This window comes from Chiloscyllium plagiosum, unplaced genomic scaffold (genome assembly GCF_037043375.1).
Source record: "Chiloscyllium plagiosum isolate Xiang-an unplaced genomic scaffold, Cpla_swu_hap1 HiC_scaffold_7, whole genome shotgun sequence".
Taxonomy (NCBI): domain Eukaryota; kingdom Metazoa; phylum Chordata; class Chondrichthyes; order Orectolobiformes; family Hemiscylliidae; genus Chiloscyllium; species Chiloscyllium plagiosum.
This window is the reverse complement of record NW_028270145.1, coordinates 50,844,992-50,863,395: the sequence shown is the minus strand read 5'-3', so window position 1 is coordinate 50,863,395 and position 18,404 is coordinate 50,844,992. Positions and strand designations below refer to the sequence as shown.

Below are 18,404 nucleotides of genomic sequence, written 5' to 3'. Positions count from 1 at the left end.
CTGGTCAGCATGGATGAGTTGGACCGAAGGGTTTGTTTCCATGCTGTACATCTCTCTGACTCTATGACTCTATGTCACTCACCACAACTTTCTCAAGGGCAGCCAGGGTGAATGATAAATGCTGGCTCAGCCAACAACATCCACATCCCATGAATGATTTTGTTTTAACAAGTCATCATTGTGGGTGATACTCCTCAGTAAAACTCAGCACCATATACAACAGTGTTTGAACTAATAAATAAAGGCATACATTTTCATCAGGTTTACCACTGCAGTCATGAAATAGTCAGAAGCAAAGCACATAAGCTGCCTCTGATGGATAATTACTTAAAAGTTTATAAATAAGAAAAGAAAGTAAAAATGACTTTACGATCTTGGCAACAAACAATTTCATACAGGTTTTGAATTCTATAAATGTTCACCTAAAGCAGAAATGTATTCAATTAAGACAGAAACAGAAGGGAATGTGTATGCTTATTCATTCTGGTTGAAGTCAGTGCTGCATATAGAGGGCCCCATGCTCAGGTCAGGACTATATTTAGACCACCTTTATTTCAGTGTAGTCCAAATGTAACTTGGTACTTCAATCAGACAAACTCCAGCATTGATGTGCTTCTGTACAATAGGCCCAGGTCATGTAACAAGAAAATAATTTCTTAGAGCGTTTGCTAATTAGGCACAGGTTGGATAATCTGTGCATAATCTGTTTCCCCAAAAGGGAAAGGTTCTGCCATCTTGATTAGAACTGCAAGTAATGATTTATTATTAAGTGTCCAGCACTAGCCATTGCCAGTGACAGTAGCTGGAGCAGAACATTGCCCTAGGCATGGCTGGCAATAATTACAAATACAAACATTTACACCCTTTCAAAACTCTCCATACCTGTCTCTATTTGGCTTGTCATGCATTATCTTCTCCAGAATGAATAGTGGTTTGGCACCAGCTCAACCAATTGTAGCAGGGGGGCTACCTCTCAAATGCCTTTTTATCAAAGGAAGAGTTCTGGTAAAAACACATGGTATAATATTTAAAGCAAATGTCAATGTATTCATATTGGTGTTAAAATAGCCATACAAAACACTCACTATCTGAGCCAGCTAAGGAAAATGTCAGTAATAACAGATGATAAAACAGTATCTTGTTTTATTAATATTACTGAATTTAAAATACTTTCATTAAGAAATACTTTCGTAAAAAATTGCTTTTGTTCTTTCAATTATTGATAAAATTTGCAAATTACAACAACAGTTGCTGAACATTAATCTTCTAACATTTGCTGCTTTTGTGAAATCTTTCTATGCATACTTTGGCTATAAACAATGACTACACTTTATTGGTTGTAAAGCAATTTGTGACAATCTAAGAACATGGAATGTGGAATATAAATGCAAGTCTTTTCAACATTTGATTTATACTGTGAAGGATGTGGTTAAACTTATTGCACAGAACTATTAATGCAGTTAAAGCATTAAACTTGAACAGCATTGCTTGAAATGAATGAGGTAGAATGTAATTTGCAGTCCAGCAGTAGAAGGTGATGGGGGGTATGCTGCGTAATGTAAAAAGGGATAGGAATTATTTTCACAACTACAATTCCCTAAATTATTTATCTTAAATATTTATTGATCCATCAAGACAGGGATGTATTCATTGCATCCAAAACCCCCGAATGAAGCAAAATAAGGTCAATGGTGCATTATCGGAGGCCTAGGAGTAGATCATCAACCTTTTCTGTTGATCGTGGTACAGGTCATTTTAGGGGAGAGGAATTATGAGAAGAAACAAGTGTAAATGGGCAGAGATAAACATTTAGAGAAGTTTTTTTACTAACAGTACCCTTTGAATCTGGTGTCTCCCATCTTCTTCATACAGAATGTGATAAATCTGCGATGCTCATGATGGATATTTCCCCAGGTGGTTGCTAACATAAATACAATATTTATATTTGAATACAGAGCTGCTGAGCGTCTATATGAAATAATTGTATGTAATTGAATATCCCCCTGGCAAAATTGCACACTGTATTTTTACTGACAGTTTTATGCTCATTCAAATCAGTTTTAATTATCGTATTGTTCTCAGGCTGACACTTCTCCCATTAGATCTCTAGTTATCCAACTCAGTGCCACAGATTTTCTTTCAGCTGAGAGTAACAGGATGACCTTGGTTATGTAGTTGTACATAGCTTGTTACAATTATGAGATTTTTAAGATTGCTATGTTTTCAGACTATCTTTAATTTAATGTAAAATGAAAGGGGTCAAGTGACCTGTTCAGAATTCTGCCCGACAGCAAGCTTGGGTGCTTGATTGCTAGAGGTTAAAGGTGACCGAGATTGTCTTCCTGGCAAGAAGATGTGAAGTGACTAGACTTAGAGACAATGGCAGCCTGGATGCGAACAGTGGATAGACTGCAAATCTCTAAAGTCCCAGAAACATGTTGAAAATGTCAGGTTGTAAACTGTTGCTCTTTAAACTGTTCATTTATTACCAAAATGAATGACAACTGAGCTATCAAGGAGAGTTAATCATCTATGTCTGGATACAAGTCTCATGTAGTTCACATTTCCATGAAAGTAGTGTTTGCGAAGAGAGAATTTTTAAAATTATCCCTGAAAACACACAGGCACAGTTAGTCAGCCAAGGACTGGAAGGGAGAAGATAGCTGGAGGCACATAGCTTTACAGTTCACCATGTGGAAATGCACAGTGGCTCAGTGGTTAGCATTGCTATCTCACAGCATCAGGGACCCCAGTTTGATTCCAGCCTTAGGCTACTGGCTGCACATTCTCCCCGAGTCTGCGTGGGTTTCCTCCAGGTGCTCAGGTTTCTCCACAATCCAAAGATGTGCAAGGTTAGGTGAATTGGCCATGCTAAATTGCCCATAGTGTTCAGGGATGTGTAGGTTAGGTGCATTAGTCAGGGGTAAATGTAGAGTATTAGGGGAATGGGTCTGGGTGGGATATTCTTCAGAGGATCGATGTGGACTTGTAGGAATTCTATGAGGTAGAAGTTCACAATCAAATCACTAAGACTTAATTTGTGAGGAGTTAAAATTTGCTTACAAGAGTTGCCCAAATTTGGCTGGAGGGAGACATCTTCAGAAACATTAGCACTGTGAAAGACTGTCCTAAATTTAAAAAATTCCAGACTGGCATAGAAAAGGAGGTAAGGTTAACATTTAGAAGCAGAGAACCATTTTGGGATGATTCTGGGAGAATTGAATGTCAACTTAAAAGAGCACAGCATATGCCTGTCAATTATGCTTGTTGATCATGCTGAGAACAATAATGGAGGGGTATCAAGTTACTTGGTACTGTCTGATAGAACTTAGCAACTTGGTCTGGCATAGGGAGTGCTGCCCCCCCTTCTGGAAATAGGCTGTAGATCCCTCAGCTAGCAGTCAACATATCTCTCATATACCCCTCAGTTAAGTCAAATCTTCTAGAGTAAATCTTCCAGAGACTGTGTAGGGAACAGACAGCTTTGAGAATCACCAGTTTAATCTTTCAATTCCACTCTTTTCTCCCTTTCTTCATTCTGTAAGGGTTATGGGATTACTATCAGAAAATTCGTGTTGCAGAGCAAACTTGTACTTCCAGCAGAAGTGGTTAAGTATTGTCTCAAAAGTCTTGGCAGACCTTCCACAACAACAAACAACTAAAAACATTATACAGGCAAAGTAAAACTAATCTTTGGTTGCAATAAACAATGTGTTCGCGTCAATGCTGCCTCACAGGCAGAATCTTGCTGAGAAGTCAACACTCTTGCCTGCTAGATGGAGAGCTAGTGATAGACCTGCCCTGCCTGTTCTTGAGAAGGCCCGTTGAACCAGAGGTGAATAAAGCAGAAGAGCACCAGTGGGCTTTTCCCTGGAATCAAGAATCTAATAAGGCAGAAATTGAATCTAACTACCGCTGCTGATCGAACTTGTGTTCAACAATGCCACAGGAGGGTCCTGGGATCACAGTGCAACTGAGGGGTGTGGGTAGGGGTCACAGGATGAGGGTTCTGTAGCAATGTTAGGGGTGGTTCTCAGCAGAACCATTCCCTTCCCAAAGACCAGTCCCTTGATAAGTCACTGATCGATGTGCTCTGATTGAGGGAACTCCAGCCCAACTCCCCTCAAATCTAGCCTCAAGAGCCTTACAATCTTGTTTTTTTTGCTGTACTTTTCATTTTCAAATATTTTATTAAGGACTGAAGGTTAAGGACCAAAATATTTTCCACATACAAATTCATTTGGTTATGAAATATTCATTCCTTACCAGTACTCATTTCATTTCTGGAATCAGACATTGCAATAATGGACTATCTATGATCACTGTGAGGACATGGAGTACAACTGACATACAGCCACCTACAGGATGTGAGATATTTATTTAGACTTGAACAGCTCAGGCTTTCTTTATGGGTCTATTTTATAGAATCACTGCATCTGCTCCATCTTGGATGGAGAAAATTTCCTCCTGCATTTACTGTTCAAATCCTGCCCAAAAGGTACACTTTCCTTCAATAAATTAAAACAAACATTAAACAGTGCAGATTATAGTCTCAATGTAGTTTTATATATATAACTTATTTTCAACATAACTGTTCGAAACACAGAATTCTGATTTACCAGAGCTATTCTATCATATAGAATTCCTGATGCAGGCATAACACTTTAATATATAATCCTGATTCAAGCACAAAATGTTATCCAATTATTCATGTTTTCATTGCTCAGCGTATTGAATATTGTCAGTCCAGCACATGTCAGTCATCTTTCTCGCACTAACAACTTCCCATGAAAGATCATATTTTGTATAATAAAATGTCTAATAATTTGAAATCAGTTTCAGGAGCAGCCCAAAATGCACTGAGGATATTGTGAATAGGCCTTTCAGTTTATAAGAATTTGATAGAAAACCTAATCCAAACATTAATATTAGTCAGAAATTACATATTCTTCAGGAATTTGAGGGTTTTCCCAATTAAATGCTGTAATTTCAGTGGATGCTTTCCTTATTCTGTACCAACAGGATTTCCACAAAGTTATACTGGTCATTAAGAAAACAAATAAGTAAATTCCCTGCAAATGCAAATATTTCTGTTTGCTTATTTTCATAGATGCACGAGTTAATAAACAGAATCTAAACTTATTCTTGTTATATTCCACTTGTAAGCATATGAAAGCCAAAATATTTGACAAAGCTTTGACAAAGGGTCAGTTAGACTCGAAACGTCAGCTCTTTTCTCTCCTTACAGCTGCCAGACCTGCTGAGATTTTCCAGCATTTTCTCTTTTGGTTTCAGATTCCAGCATCCACAGTAATTTGCTTTTAACTTAAAATGAAATTAGGAGAAAAATAAAAGGGGGACAAGAAAGAATGATAGCAGGTAAAATAAATGAAAATCTTAAGTTATTCTGCAAGTGCATTAAGGGTTAAATGATAACTCATGAAAGAATAGGGCCCATTAATGACCCCAGAAGTAATTTGATTATGGAGTAAGGTAGAGTTCTTTGTGTCAGTGTTCACTAGTGTCAGAGACAATATGGGTGTAGACATCAAGGACTGTGATATTCTTAAAGAAATTAGTATAGACAGGAAGTTAGCACAGACAAATGGTAGGGCAAGCTTAAAAAGAGACAAATCTCCAGAGTCGTATGAAATGTATCCCAGGTTGTTGAATGAGGCAAAGAAAAACAGAGGTACGAGCAATAATTTTCCATTCCTCCCAGGACACAGAAAAGGAGCCGAGAGACTGGAGAACAGCCAACGTGTTACCCTTATTCAAGAAGGGAACAAGGGATAAACCAGGAAATGACAGGCCAACTTCAGTCGTAGGGAAACTATTGGAAGTTATTCTGAGGGTCAGAATTAATCTGTATTTGGAAAGGCAGGGATAAATCAAGAACAATCAGCATGCTTTTGTTCAGGGAGGTCCAATTTCATGAATTTTTTGAAGCGGTGATCAGGTATCCTGCATTTGATCAATAATCTACCTGGATTTCAGCAAGGCTTTTGGTAAGGTCCAACATAAGTCACTGACAGCAAAAATTACAATACACGGGATCCAAGGAAATTTGGCAAATTGGATCCAGAAATGGCTGTGGCAAGACAAAGAGGATGTGCTTTTGTGACTGGAAGCCTGTATCCAGTGGGGTCTCACAGGGGTCAGTGTTGTGTCCCTTGCTGTTTATGGATTATATAACCAAGTTAGACTTAAATGTAGGAGGTTTGATCAGCAAGTTTGTGGGTGATATGAAAATTGTGGGGTTTTAAGTAGTGACGAGGATAACCTTAGAATACGGGAGGTTACAGACAAGGTAGTCAGATGAGCTGATCAGCAGCAAATGGAATTCAATCCAGATAAATGTGAGGTGATGCACTTGGGTAGGATTTACTAGGCAGGGGGATGCATGATGAATGTTAGGACTATGGGAAGCACTGAGGGTCAGAGGGTCCTTGGTGTGTATGTCCACCAATCCCTTACGTTAGTGAGACAGGTAGATAATGTAGTTAAGAAATCTTATGGAATACTTGCCTTTATTACTGAGGCAGAGAGTTTAAGAGCAGGTGGTCTTGCTGGAACTGTACAACAAGCTGGTTAGGTCACAGCAAGAGTATTGTGCAGTTCCTGAATCCACAGGAAGGATGTGATTGCAATGGAGAGAGTGTAGAGAAGATTTACCAGGATGTTAACTGAGCAGGTATGTTTTAGGTATCAATAGAGATTGGGTAGACTGGGGTTGTTTTCCTTGAAGTAGAGGAGATGGGGGTGGGGGTTTCGGGGGACATGATTTAGATGTATAAAGTTACGAAGTGCATAAATAGGGTAGATAGGAAGGTATATTTCCCTTTGGCAAAGGTATCAATGACCAGGGGGCATAGATTTAAGATAAGGTGCAGGAGGTTTATAGGAGATGTGAGGAAAAGGTTTTTCCCCAGAGGATGGGGGGAGTCTAGAACTCACTGCTTTTAAGAGTGGAAGAGTCAGAAACCCTCGTAACATTTAAGAATTATTTGTAAAAGCACTTACGCTACCAAAGCATACAAGGCTATATGATGAAGGGCTTATGTCCGAAACGTCGATTCTCCTACTCCTTGGATGCTGCCTGACCCGCTGTGCTTTTCCATATCACCCGCAAACTTGCTGATCAAACCTCCTACATTGAAGTCTAACTTCTGACTCTGATCTCCAGCATCTGCAGTCCTCACTTTCTCCCATACAAGTCCATAGGCCAAGTGCTGGTAAATGGGATTAGAATAGGTCGGTGGTTATTTTCCACCAGTGAAGACTCAATGGGCTAAAAGCTCTTTGCCATGCTGTAGAGCTCCATGACCCCATGACTGTAATAGTATGAGTGCAAAGGATGAATTAAGATGAATTGAATGGGCTTTCTAAATATTAAATGTCACTGTGGTGAATGGAAGTGCTTATGTGCACTTTCATCATTTTTAGTATCATATATCTGGATTTGTAGCATATAGCTCATGTTGCTCTAATTTTCCCCTCCTTTCATTGATTAATATACTTCACATTGAATCTCAATGAAAATCATGTTGGCTGTGTGGAGTTTGTACATTTCCCTGTGTCTGCATGAGCTTCCTCCGAGTGCTCTGGTTTCCTCCTACAGTCCAAAGATGTGCAGGTTAGGTAGATTGGCTATGCTAAATTGCCCATCGTGTCCAGGGATATGCAGGTTAGCTGGATTAGCCATGGGAAATGCAGGGTGGGAGGGATAAGGTAGGGGGATGGGTTTGGATGGGACGCTCTTCAGAGAGTCAGTGTGGACTCAATGGGCCGAAAGGCCTGCTTCTACATTGAAGGGATTCTATGATTCTACGATTATAGGATGTGAAGAAAGAAGCTGCAAACACTAGTATAGAATGAGAATCGGATAGGTGGGAGCTCGATAATGTATTTATTTTAAACAAAAGAAACTCTGAGGTAACTTCAGAAAGGAGACCGTAATTTTTTTAATTGGTGTTGTTACCAAACTACGTCACTATTATTTGTAATAGAGGCCATTGTCAGATATTATTGCTGTATTTCCCTACCTGTTCACAGTAGGCTGTGTAACTAACACAGCATTTCTGAAATGCTCAATGTGCACCACATTCTTCAGATTTGTCAGCATGAGATACAAAGAATTACTAATCCACAGGTTAATCAAACATATATTAACAATAAGCAGGTGAATGAAAGTGTAACATGTTTCAGGATGGTCAGTGATTTGCAATGGTGGTGTTTTGAAGGGGGGAGGTCTACACTTCTCCTCGCTCCATAAAAGAACTAAATACATTTCTCTAGAAGGTTTCAACTATCTCCTGCTAGGCTCCGCCTACTGAGAAAGTTGCAGTCAATTGTTTGTTAAGGTCAATGTTAAGATTATTTCATTCGTACTCAATCTACACAATAAATGAAGGTCCTGCTGACTTAGATGTGTGTTCCTGAGGCCTGCAATTTAAAGTTGCAGCCAGCAGACTGACTCCAGAGCACAACAACCATGCCCCCACTTCATTTCAAATATTTTCACACTTGACAGTAACAGATGGGAGAGGTAAAAGTCCATTGTGCTGATAATGGGCTTAATGTTGCTATATTTTGATTGTCTTTCAGCTTTCCTTAGCTCTCCATTACTATAAGTACCTTTGATTTCTATGGCTGATGGAAATGGCATCATACTATTAGACATGTCTGGGAGAATGAAGCCCCTATATTTTTCATAGTGCTGTTTACATTTTGTGATGTTAACCTGGATTGATGATGCCTATCATTGAACAGTTACTCATTAGGGCCTTCATGCCCTAATTATATTGCTATCATAACTTAACATACACGTTTCCAATTTCTTTTATTCTGGAATTGATTTCAACCCTCTATAAGGGGGTATGGACCACCTAAAATTATAACATTTAAGAAATTTCAAACCCTCCTCCATCCTGCCCCAAAACTATCAACTTCCAGCATCAAACAGAGGAGGAGCAGTTAATAAAAACATTTCAAAGGTGTATTTGCCTCATGTTCTCAACTTTCTTATTTTTAACCATTTGATCCACTTCTCACGGTCCTCAAATATCTTTGGGAAGCATTTCAAAGCACTAATATAGTGCATAGAGCTAACCCAGGACCCTGCACTTTGCAATAAGATGGTAAGGACAATGGGGTGGTGGGATTTGATTTTGGTATTCAGTTTATTGCCAAGCTATTTTCATAATTTGTGTTCTGGATGCATGCACACATCATCCTCAGTAGTGGTATCCTTAGAGAACAGGCTGCTAAGTATAAACATTTTTCCACAACTTTGGCATCAGTGCCATCAGTGGTGATGTCAAGTACTTCAGAATGTACCTGATGCTGTCTGAAACATAACTCAGTCTTGGAGACACTGATTTGAAGTTAGCAAAATTCAAGAAATTCTTTGCAATGGCTTGAATGGTTTCTTTGCTGCAGGGAGCTAGGTCACTTTTATTGCATACAGAAACTCTATTGTCTATCTCTGCTACATTAGTGGAGGTATACAGTCTAGAAGGATTGAAAGTAAGATCATCTGCATTGTGGATGTAACTGCATGGAGACCAGCCTGCAGAGACAGGTTATGTCTTTCACATATATGATTGATTGCAAAATCCCCAAGCAGATCTTCTGTGGAAACCTGTCTCAGGCAAATGAAAGCATGGCATAAATATTTTACGGACACCCTAAAGAAGGACTTTAAGAAACATTTGCATTCCTGATGATATCTCTTGAAGAAACACTGCAGCCTAGTGGCCCACTTGAAGGCAAACACTGGAGTTTGGTTCAGCAATTTTCAAAGACCACCTACACCAAACTCACATTATCCAAACAGCAGAGTTGGTTCAGCTGCCGAAGTTACCCTGAGCATCAGCAACAAGAACACTAACCATCAGTTTTGTGGCTGACCAAGTGATCCTACATCAGACTCTTCATTCATGATAAGGTGATGAAATTATTTACAGTTTTGACAAACATGACCAACTTCAAGGAGTCGACTGTGATTTGCAAACATATCCAACCTAGAAACCCTACTTGTAAAATCAGATGAGTATGGCTGAATCCATGAGGCAAGTGCCTTTTCAATGCTGCCTGTCAGACCCGAGCAGCAAAGTTGGGTTTCCCTTGGCCAACAAGCTTGCTTGCCTCACTGCCCCCCATAAAAGACTGCCCAAATGCAGGTTCCATCCAAATCAACATCTAACTTCACTTAATCATTATCTCAACCAAGTAATCATGCACTATTCCATCCATGAAATCTCTTGGCCCACAGTCTCTTTAACAGACACCGTTCACTTCGCAACACAGAGACTCATAACTAAACTGCAAACTCCCAGTACTTCCTTGCCTGGCATTTTCTCAGATGAATACTTATACTACAGGCTTTCCTGCTTATCAGGCAACCAACCCATCAAGCTGGCAGTCTGCAAGGTAGGACATGGCATAATGCTCAATCCAGATTTCCAGCATCTTCAATGTTTTGCTTTTTATTCATCAATTCAGCACTTATTTTTGCACTTTACTCATTCTCACCATTATTTTCACTCTCAAGGGATTATATTTCAAAATAACAACAAAATATTCCAGTATAGAAGGTATTTGTATATTTTACATGGTTTGTCCATTTAAGGCAGAGATGGGTGGAATTGGTGAAAGGTAATAGGGAATAGGCAGGAATAGGGAGTAATTAGATAAGCCATAATCTTTTTGTCTGACATATCAAGATTGAGGAGCTGAGTAGTCTGCTCCTGCTCCTAAGTTGTATGTTTGTATGTTCTTCAAAATCAACCTGTAAATATACAAATATTCCTTTCTTAATCATGTTGAACCTAACGTCTGAATGCCTTCACAGTGTACACATGAAAAAGGTTTTCCCAAATGGATACTTAAGCATAAGCCTCTGTAATCTTTACATTTGTAGAGGAGAAACTCTAAGACCTGGCTCAATATTTCTTTCAAAGGATATGGTTCTCTCCTTCTACAGATATTGCCCAAGGATATTACCCATTCAGATGTAAACAGCAATTTGTTAATCTGTCTTTGGCTAATCAAGCAACCACAAAAATCTGCCACCTTCATATAGATTCTTGTCAATTTTTGTGAAACTCATTGGGATTCAGTGCTATCATGACTCTGTTTTTGTACATTTGTATCTGTAAATAACATCAGTAATTACCTTAATATCTCACCTCCATAGATTACATTTTGTAAATTGATCAATAAAAATGAAAGGTCAGCTTTGAAATTCAGAAATTTATAGTTTTAGAAATACTCTAAAGTTTAAAAGACAAAGTTTATCAGTGACATATCTGAGTCATGATGACATCTGAGAACAATTACCATAGAAAATTCAAAGTTAAAGAGTTAGGTGTTTGACTCGATGTAGAGTCATAGAGATGAACAGCACGGAAACAGACCTTTCAGTCCAACTCGTCCATGCCAACCAAATATCCTAACCTAATCTAGTCCCATTTGCCAGCACTAGGCCCACACCCCACTAAACCCTTCATATTCATGTACCCATCCAGATGCCTTTTTAATGTTGTAATTGTACCAGCCTCAACCACTTCCTCTGGCAGCTCATTCCATACATGTATCACCCTCTCCATGAAAAAGTTGCCTCATAGATCCCTTTTAAATCTTTCCCCTCCCCCATCGGAGGCTGAGGGGTGATCTTTCAGAGTTTTATAAAATGGGGCATGGATAGGATAAATAGACAAGGTCTTTTTCCTGGGGTGGGGGAGTCCAGAACTAGAGGGCATAGGTTTAGGGCGAGAGGGGAAAGATATAAAAGAGATGTAAAGGGCAATTTTTTCCTGCAGAGGTGGTGCGTGAGTGGAATGAGCTGCCAGAGGAAGTGGTGGAGGCTGGTACAATTGCAACATTTAAAAGGCATCTGGATGGGTATATGAACAGGAAGGGTTTGGAGGGATATGGGCTGGGTGCTGGCAGGTTGGACTAGATTGGGTTGGGACATCTGGTTGGCATGCACCAAAGAGTCAGTTTCTATGCTGTACATCCCTATGACTCTATGACTCTAAGTCCAACTTTTCACCTCTTGACTCCGGCAGATACAAGTCTCGCCTTTCCAACCTTTCCTTGTAAATTAAGTTATCTATTCCAGGTATTTGACTAACATATCTTCTCTGAATTACTTCCAGTACACTTACATTCTTTCCTCTATAAGGAGACCAATGCTGTACACATTACTCCAAAAAAGGTCAAAGTCCTGATCCCTATGGCACACCACTCATCACAGCTGGCCAAGCAGAAAAAACCCATTTATGCATATTTTCTGTTTCCTGCTAGCTAGCCAATCACTTATCCACGCCAATATGTTACACCCCACAGCATGAGTTTTATTTTTTGCAATAATCTTTGATATAGCACCTTTTCAAATGACATCTGGAAATCTAAGTACATCTTCTGACATGCCAGCAATTCTTTGCAGAATTACATGCTTTTTTAAAAGTTTTATACTACCTTTAAAATTTTTAATAAATTTAAGATACTGCGCCTCCCCTTGTATTTCTTTTTCTTTTTGGAAAATAATTATTCCGTATATTCTGAAATACTTCTTCAATGTTTGCCTAATCTTTTCTTAACCTAATCTGTCCATTCACTTTAGAACTTTGTTTTCATGTCTTCGTAACTGCTCTAATCTTCAGTGCTGGCCTTGGACTCATCTTCTCAGCCTCAAACATCAAATTCAATTATATTAAGATTGCTGCTACCTAGGAATGCCTTTACTCTTGGATAATTGATTAATCCTATCTCATTGGAGAATGCTAGGTCTAGTAATGGCCTGTTCTCTGGTTCAGTCTAAAATGGGCTGTCCTAATAATTCATCTTGAAAACGCTCTGTGAATGTTTCATTTGGTCTTGCCTGTTTACTTTTTCCAGACTGCATGCAGTACATACTCCCCTATAATCATTGTCACCATTTTCTGACAAATTCCCATTATTTCTTCCTTTACATTTGATCAAATTGTTGTCATGCTTCACTAAGGTCGCATGCTAGGTCAAACCCCACAATTCCCTTAATCACAGAAGTTAAAAGTGTTATTGATGCATGCAAACTCCACAGTTTATCTGTCAGACAACAGTCAGGTGAAAAGAAAACATGGACCAGATTTCTCTACTAGACAAAAGCTGCTATTTATTACAAATAAACTGATTTGAAGCACTGTTATGAGCTGTTGACATATAACTCAAACAGTTAACACTGTAATTCCTTCCAACCCTCCCACCCCCAACCCACATACACATACAGACAGATGTAGTACAACAAAATGGATATTATTGGTGGAGGGAAAAAGAAACTGTGGAAACAGTTGAGCACCAGTCCTCAGGATTTGGTGGAGTGTTTCTTTTGTTTCCCAAGTCATTCAGTCTCTAATATTTTTCTTCAGGTTCTCTGACTTCTTCACAGAAAGCATAGAGAAACTAGTTCATGCATTATAAAGTTTCTGACATATTGGTTAAAAGCAATGGCTTACAGCAACTGGTGGGAGAAAATAAACTGTCTTTACATATTTTGTCATAGATAGGCACATACCATCTGTCCTTTTAGCAGTCTAAAGGCTTCTGCCAATATCGTTCACAAGCTGTGCAGCTATCCAGGAGCCAGTTAGATAGTCGTTGTTATGCTGATGGCCTTTGGCATTCAAAACTGGTCACAATTCCACAAACCAATCAGTAGCCAGTTGCCGACCAGATCTTAATTTATACACAGATCACCAGAACTGGACCATCTGTAAATACCTTGCCCAATGCCCAACAAACTGGAACACACATCTCCCTAATCAGTTTCTGAAACACATTCATTTCTCTAACCTTATTTGCTCTATGCCATTTGCAGGTGGTGTGGTAATATTGCAGCGTTTATATCTTTGAGGTCCTGCTTCTTAATTTGGTGCCTTGACCCTCAGACTGAATACGTTGAACCTCTTTTGCCCAAATTGCCATTATCTAGATGGACCATGGTGATTGGATCTTTCACTCCCACTCTAAGTTCCTCTCCAACTCTGAGCAGATGTCTTGAACCTTCTGGAACCTTGGTCATTGTTGCAGAGAACAATGTCAAATCCTTTCACCATATTAGCACAGCCTTCCCGTTTGACCCTCTTACTGAAATGGTTTCTTGTACCATGGTCAGTAAGCCCATCCATCTTGCAGTCTTCACTTACCTCAAAACAAGCTGAGAAATCTCAAATCTATTGGAAATTTGCAAAGATTGAAAATCTTGTTCTCCTGCTGTCTAGGTCCCTCACCTGCTTCACCTGCAGTCAAACCCTCACTTTTCTTGGCAGTCAGCAAATCAGAATACCCTGTTGTAAGGGCTGTGACTTCCTCCTGGAATAAAATATCCAGGTAATTTTCCCCTTGCTAGATGTGTTATAGTGCACGTAGTTCAGCCTCTGGTTCGCAAACTCTGAGCTGAAACTCTGGAGAAACAATTATTGCAAATTTGCTTGCCCTGAATCATAGAACATAGAACAGTGCAGCGCAGTACAGGCCTTTCAGCCCTCGATGCTGTGCCAACCTGTGAAACCAATCTGAAGTCCATCTAACCTACACTATTCCATTATCATCCATATATTTATCCAATGACCATTTAAATGCCCTTAAAATTGGCAAGTCTACTGCTAGTGCAGGCAAGGCGTTCCATGCCCTTACTACTCTCTGAGTAAAGAACCTACCTCTGACATCTGTCCTATACCTATCACCCCTCAATTTAAAGCTATGTCCCCACATTCTAGCCATCACTATCCATGGAGAAAGGTTCTCACTGTCCACCCTATCTAATCTTCTGATCATCTTGCATGTTTCTATTTCCCTCTCAACCTTCTTCTGTCTAACGAAAACAACCTCAAGTCCCTCAGCCTTTCCTCATCAAACATTCCCTCCATACCAGGCAACATCCTGGTAAATCTCCTCTGAACCCTTTCCAAAGCTTCCACATCCTTCCAATAATGCGGCGACCAGAATTGTATGCAATACTCCGAATGCAGCCGCACCAGACCTTTGTACAGCTGCAACATGACCTCATGGCTCCGAAAGTCAATCCCTCTACCAATAAAAGCTAACACATCGTATGTCTTCTTAACTACCTTATCAACCTGGGTGGCAACTTTCAGGGATCTATGCACATGTACACTGAGATCTCTCTGCTCTTCCACACTACCAAGAATCTTACCATTAGCCCAGTACTCTGTATTCCTGATACTCCTTCCAAAGTGAATCACCTCACACTTTTTCACATTAAACTCCATTTGCCACCTCTCAGCCCAGCTCTGCAACTTATCTATGTCCCTCTGTAACCTGCAATATCCCTTTGCACTGTCCACAAGTCTACCAAACTTAGTGTAATCACCAAATTTACTAACTCATCCTTCTACGCCTTCATCTAGGACATTTATAAGAATGACAAGCAGCAGTGGCCCCAAAACAGATGCTTGCAGTACACCACTGCTAACTGAGCTCCAGGATGAACATTTCCCATCAACCACCACCCTCTGTCTTCTTTCAGCTAGCTAATTTCTGATCCAAACTGCTAAATCACCCTCAATCCCATACTTCTATATTTTGTGCAATAGCCTACCATGAGGAACCTTATCAAGTGCCTTACTGAAATCCATATACACACCAACTGCTTTACCCTCATTCACCTGTTTGGTCACCTTCTCAAAAACTCAATAAGGTTTGTGAGGCACAACCTACCCTTCACAAAACTGTGTTGACTGTCCTTAATCAACTTATTCCTTTCTAGACGATTATAAATCCTATCTCTTACAATACTTTCCAACACTTTACTCATAAATGAAGTAAGGCTCACTGGTCTATAATTACTAGGGTTGTCTCTACTCCCCTTCTTGAACAAGGGGACAACATTTGCTATCATTCATTCTTCTGGCATTATTCCTGTAGACAATGACGACATAAAGATCAAAGCCAATAGCTCTGCAATCTCCTCCCTGGCTTCCCAGAGAAGCCTAGGATAAATTCCATCCAGCCCAGGGGACTTATCTATTTTCATGCTTTTCAGAATTGCTAACACCTCCTCCTTATGAACCTCAATCCCGTCTAGTCTAATACCCTGTATCTCAGTATTCTCGTCGACATCATTGTCTTTTTCCTATGTGAATACTGACAAAAAATATTCATCTAGCACCTCTCCCATCTCTTCAGACTCCATGTACAACTTCCCACTACTGTCCTTGACTGGCCCTAATCCTACTCTAGTCATCCTTCAAATCCTGACATATCTATAGAAAGCTTTACGGTTTTCCTTGATCCTACTTGCCGAAGACTTCTCATGTCCCCTCCTGGCTCTTCTTAGCTCTCTCTTTAGGTCCTTCCTGGCTAACTTGAAACTCACAAGCAAACTAACTGATCCTTCACATTTCGGCTCCATTTCGGAATGGCAGGTAGTGACCAGTGGGGTACCGCAGAGATCAGTGCTGGGACCACAGCTTTTAACCATCTATTAACGATATAGAAGATGGTATTAGTAATAACATTAGCAAATTTGCTGATGACACTAAGCTGGGTGACAGGGTGAAATGTGAGGAGGATATTAGGAGATTACAGGGTGACCTGGACAGGTTAGGTGAGTGGTCAGATGCATGGCAGATGCAGTTTAATGTGGATAAATGTATGGTTATCCACTTTGGTGGCAAGAACAGGAAGGCAGATTACTACCTAAATGAAATCAATTTAGGTAAAGGGGCAGTACAAAGAGATCTGGGTGTTCTTGTACACCAGTCAATGAAGGTAAGCATGCAGGTACAGCAGGTAGTGAAAAAGGCTAATAGTATGCCGGCCTTCATAACAAGAGGGATTGAGTATAGAAGCAAAGAGGTTCTTCTGCAGCTGTACAGGGCCCTGGTGAGACCACACCTTGTGTACTGTGTGCAGTTCTGGTCTCCAAATTTGAGGAAAGACATTCTGGCTATTGAGGGAGTGCAGTGTAGGTTCACGAGGTCAATTCCTGGAATGGTGGGACTACCTTATGTTGAAAGACTGGAGCGACTGGGCTTGTATACCCTTGAGTTTAGAAGACTGAGAGGGGATCTTATTGAAACATATCAGATTATTAAAGGATTGGACACTCTGGAGGCAGGAAACATGTTTCCTCTGATGGGTGAGTGCCGAACCAGAGGACACAGCTTAAAAATACGGGGTAGACCATTTAGGACAGAGATGAGGTGAAACTTCTTCACCCAGAGAGTGGTGGCTGTGTGGAATGCTCTGGATTCATTTAAGGATAGTGGAATCAAGGGTTATGGAGATAAGGCAGGAACAGGATACTGATTAAGGATGATCAGCCATGATCATATTGAATGATGGTGCAGACTCGAAGGGCAGAATGGTCTACTCCTGCACCTATTGTCTATTGTCTATTGTATCTTTACATAACCTTCTTCTCCTTGACAAGAGATTCAACTTCTTTAGTAAACCATCGTTCAACCACTTCCTCCCAGCCTGACAGGTACATACTTATCAAGGACACGCAGTAGCTGTTCCTTGAACAAGCTTCACATTTCAATTGTGCCTATCCCGTGCAGTTTCCTTCCCCATCCTATGCATCTTAGATCTTGTCCAATCGCATAATAATTGCCTTTCCTCCAGCTATAATGCTTGCCTTGCAGTATACAGAGGAACCTCAATTATCCGGCAATCAATTAGCTGAATTTTGGATTATCCAAACAAGATCACAAGGTCCCGATGCTTGGCTAACTATGTTATCTGGCATTTGATTGTCCGGCATTCGATTAACTGACCGAAATACTCCCTGTCCGTGTCGTTCGGATTATCGAAGTTCTTCTGTATACCTATCCCTTTCCATCGTTAAAGTAAATGTAACCGAATTGTGGTCACTATCACTAAAGGGCTCACCTACCTCCAAATCTAACACCTGGCCAGGTACATTACCCAGTACCAAATCCAATGTGGCCTCATCTCTTGTTGGCTTGTCAACACATTATGTCAGGAAACCATCCTGCACACATTGGACTAAAACTGATCCATCTAAAGTGATCAAAGAATAGGGTTTCCAGTCAATATTTGGAAAGTTAAAGACCCCATAACTACTACCTTGTCACTCTTGTTCCTATCCAGAATCATCTTTGCAATTCTTTCCTCTTAAATCTCTGGAACTTTTCCGAGGCCTATAGAAAACTCCCAGCAGGGTGACCTCTCCTTTCTTGTTTCTAACATCAGCCCATACTACCTAAGTGGACGGGTCCTCAAACGTCCTTTCTGCTACCATAATACTGTCCTTGACTAACAATGCCACGCCTCCTCCTCTTTTACCACCTTCCCTGTTCTTACTGAAACATCAAAACCCTGGAACCTGCAACAATCATTCCTGTCTCTGCTCCATCCATGTCTCTGAA

General features: G+C 40.1%; 1 long non-coding RNA gene across 2 annotated transcripts in view; it reads right to left on the bottom strand.

The window, feature by feature from the left end:
• LOC148149611 (uncharacterized) overlaps window positions 1-18,404 on the bottom strand; it is a 155,025-nt gene that overhangs the window by 65,432 nt on the left and 71,189 nt on the right. The window contains exon 3 of one of the 2 annotated variants that reach the window (XR_015757530.1): window positions 883-1,002. The exons of the other annotated variant lie outside the window; for it this stretch is intronic. This is a non-coding gene — a long non-coding RNA (uncharacterized LOC148149611). The remainder of the gene's footprint in view (window positions 1-882; window positions 1,003-18,404) is intronic. 2 annotated transcript variants of the gene reach the window in all.